Here is a 4,250-nt window from a genome sequence, read left to right on the forward strand (position 1 = left end):
ACTTATATGTATGTGTATACATACATATGTATGTAGTATATGTAAATATATAAAAATCTATGAAGCGAAAGGTTAACAATGTTTTAGCTGATAGACACAAGATGTGTAAACAGAACTTTGTTGAATCGGTGGTGGGCAATGGGATGTGCGATGTGTTGAGGCTGGAAATCCGGGGGACGAATAGGGGATAGAATACAATGGTAGAGGGCAGATCTGGCAGCAGGCAACACATGCGATGGCTGGCTCAAGGTCACTGCCAAGCGCAACCAAAATAGCCACAAAAACGAAATGCAGACGAGGCACAAACTCCAGACCAGACAACAGACACAGACAACAAGCATTTGGAAAATTCTTGTAAATTTCCAACATTCGAAACATGCCACATGCCACACTAAACACACACAAACAGTCCAGAGAGAGACCGAGCTCGTGTGGAACAACCCCCGAATAGGGGACGGGACAACCCCGAGCATAAACATTTGAACCTGAACTTCTGAATCTGAATCTGCAAACGAAAACGAATTTCGGATGATGGGATGATGTTGGGTATTTCATAGAAAAAACAGTTTTTATGAGGCTGCTGCGTCATTAGTCCGGGGGTTGATCACTCAGTACAGAGAAAAAGAGAGTCATAAACACAGAAAAAGAGAGAGAGAGCGAGTTTATCCTTTGTTCTTGCTTCCTGCTTCCTGTTCCTGCTTCTAACTTTCACTCAACTCGACTCAGTCGAAGTCCACATTCCACTCGACTCCAAATTGCACTCGACTCGCACTGACCTATGCTTTTCGTGGATGGAAATTTTTGGCGTCATTTGCGGAAGCAAGGACACGAAAGTATGACAACACAAAGGACACAAAGGACACAAAGAACCGACAGTCTGCCCCCACGTGTTTGTTCAAAATGAAAACGACGCAATGGAGGTTATTCACACGCGATTTTCCCCAAAAATCCTCAATTTCCTCGTTGAGTAAGGGTTTGTGTAAGCTCCATGGGGAGGGTGGTCGTAACCACAGCGATAAATTTAAGACAACGCAATAGATAGACGTTCCAAAACTATTGCCATTCTATGACTTTTAAGTAGGAGAGTATCTACATTGCTAAACATTAAGATATATCATCTTTACTTAAATATTAAGTAAATGAGCGTCTAGACTTTAGCTTTAGCTTTATACTACAGAAATAGCAATAGCCACATAACATTCAATCTTAATTTATAAATATATATGTACAAGCCTCCTGCAACCTTCCAAGTGAAATATCCTCGAGGTGCCGCGATTTATCAATAATTTTTTTACGTGCAGAAGCTCTTTGGCGGCCAGACATATGATGAAATATGACCCAAAACTGTTTCATATAATAAAGGGATTATTATATATGTATGTTCCCTCCAAAACCTACCCATAAACACATCTGGGCTCTACTACTATCTACTTATATACCATTAATACTCATAAATACTTTGACACTATATTCCCCACATTTCATGAATTACATGTGTCTAAGTACCTACTAAAATCATCATATATGTATATATAATTTCCATTAAGGAGGGAAATGCTTTATCTGAATATTTCGTAAATTATTCCATAAATGTATTAAAGTCAATATTTTTCTACTTCTATCTATCAGTTTTCAGAGCCAGATTTCTACTCTTTTTGTATCTCTGCATTTTATTTCTCTCTATTCTGTTCCATTATATATTATAACTTTTGTTCTGTATTCTCCTTTATCCTCTATCTATTCGCAATGTAAATCTTCTTCAAGAACTAGCCATCTTGATACCATTGAATATCATAAGATATATTCTACGTTTTCTGAATCTTGCAGTATTCCTCCTTTATCATGACATTTAAGAGCATATTTCCTATTCCTTTTGTACATGTTTATATCTTTTATTCCCTTTTATGCTCCATTCCAATCCATCCAATCTTTTACAGTCCCCAATACGCCATAGACCCCATTCCCCCCGAGAGCAATTAGTATTTGTTATCCGTCGAATCACGTGGAAGGAAGCTGCAAAATATGTCAAAATTCGAATAGAAAATGAGGCCCGGCCCCAGTTCAACGTTTCTAAATTGCTAATAAATCGTTATAAATTGTGACTCTTAATTGGTAGGCTGACTAGTCTCCAGTCTCCAGCCTGGAAACACCCTCCCACCTTGTGTCTTGGTGTCTACTAATCCGCACAAATTAAATGCAATTGAAATAAATTTGCATGCCAAGATTGGGATGGCAAATGGCATGCAACAAGTGTTCCAATTGCATACAATTTATTGGCAACAAATTCCCAGTCCAGCCCAGCCCATCCCCTTCTATAGGTCATCCTCCAATATTTCCCGAGGTGAGGCAGCAGCCGCAAAAGTTCAAAAGTGTTAATTGTCACATCAATTTGGATAATTGAAGGTAGTCCCGCTGTCTTCGTATCTCTAATTAAATTGCCTTGGGATCGATCTCCCTCTCTCTCTCTTTCTATCGCTTTTTAGCTCCCTCTAATGTAGATACACCCTTATCCAATCCAAAAGATCTCAAACGCTGCTACAAAGACAACTTAATAGAACAAAAGACAGATCAAACGTAATCTTGACCGATGCCCAAAAACGAGAAACCGACAAACAACACAGAAACAGAAAAAAACCACTTCGATCTCATAAATGTTAACGGTCATTCACCAGCAGCAGCAGCAACAACAACAACCGAAGAAAAAATAAAAATGAAACGAAGCCCAAAATAGAAACAGATACATGAATACCCTACTCCGCGAAGAATACTCTAGATGATGCTATGCGATTAATTAATTCAGAAATAAATTATATCTGGTTATATCTGGCACTATATTGTAGAAGTATCTAGGGCATCCAGTATCCTTGATGCTCTTCCAAAAGTATCTCCAACTGACAACAGTTTAAGCACTATTGTAGGTACTCTTATACAAATTTGAAAATATTTTTTTTACCATATAATAATATAGCAAAGGCTTGGAAAAAGTCAATTAAAAGTCTATACACTCAGACAAAAACTGGCATTCCCATATTTAAATTAAATATTCAGTTCTTAAATACACACATCGAGAAATTAAATACAATTCACTTTGATTTAAGCATAAATGTATTAAAAAGGTTTTTTATCTAAATATAATACACTTTAAAATAAATACAATACTACGTTTCTTCTCCTCAAAAAATTCTGAAGCCCATTTTTCTGTAGTGTTATTATTCATATAATTTTTTAATGACAGACATCAGACATATATGTACATCATTGCAAATCTGGACAGGATAGTAAGTTGACCCCATGATTGTTAGTGCATGACAGAGAGCAAGCTGAACACATTATTTATTATTTGATATAGTATTCGAGGAGCTGGTTTTCAGCTTTGTTGGGGATTTTAAGGCAAACGAAAGAAAGAAGTCACTTGATATGCACACAGCGTTCGATTCGATTCAATTTGGTTCGATACAAAAAGAATAAAAAAAAAAAATCGAGACAGAGACTGTCTGTCTGAAGAGACAAAAGATACTCGTAAACCTGATCGGCTCTCCATCGCACACTCTTTTTTGTTCTCAATCTTGAAGTCGATCTGGGGGCCCGTATTGGACTTGGACAGTTTCGAAAGTTGAACTTTTGCATGACCAAAATGAATGAACCCAGGCCAATATAATCCCCGAACTCATTCCATTCCGATCCAATCCAATCCAAGCCATTCTAATCCGGTTAACATTGACCGCAAACTATCAAAGCGAAATCTTGTCATCAAATCAACTTCTCAAGAGATTCGAATGTCCGAGTGCCTCGTCGACTTCTCGACTTGGTGCTAAGCAGGTGTCATAACTAGCCTGCCATTACACCTCGACGCGTATGGCGCAAGAGTTGTCATCGTATTTGGAAATACTTACCAAAAGTAAGTGCAAAAATGTGTCAGACCAGAGGCTCCTCATACTAATTGGCTGTTTCACACAGAACATGCTTGTATCTTATAGATACAAAGACTTTATAAGGATTTACGGGTCTGCAAAAAGGGATCAGTCTCCTTGGGCCATCTCCGACAAGAGAAAGGTGTTCTTATCTTTGTGTACAATTATCTTTTAATCTGGGGAACGGATATATTTTTATTGGGACAAAGGAGAAAAGGTCTCTCCATTCGTTATTTGCCTTTGATTGTATGTGTATTTATTTAGGTTTTCTATGGGGTATTCTATGGGAAATCATTGAGTTGCCAACAGGGTATGATATCTCAATGGAAGCAAACAAGC

This window comes from Drosophila persimilis, unplaced genomic scaffold (genome assembly GCF_003286085.1).
Source record: "Drosophila persimilis strain 14011-0111.01,24,50 unplaced genomic scaffold, DperRS2 tig00000829-arrow-arrow-pilon, whole genome shotgun sequence".
Lineage (NCBI taxonomy): Eukaryota > Metazoa > Arthropoda > Insecta > Diptera > Drosophilidae > Drosophila > Drosophila persimilis.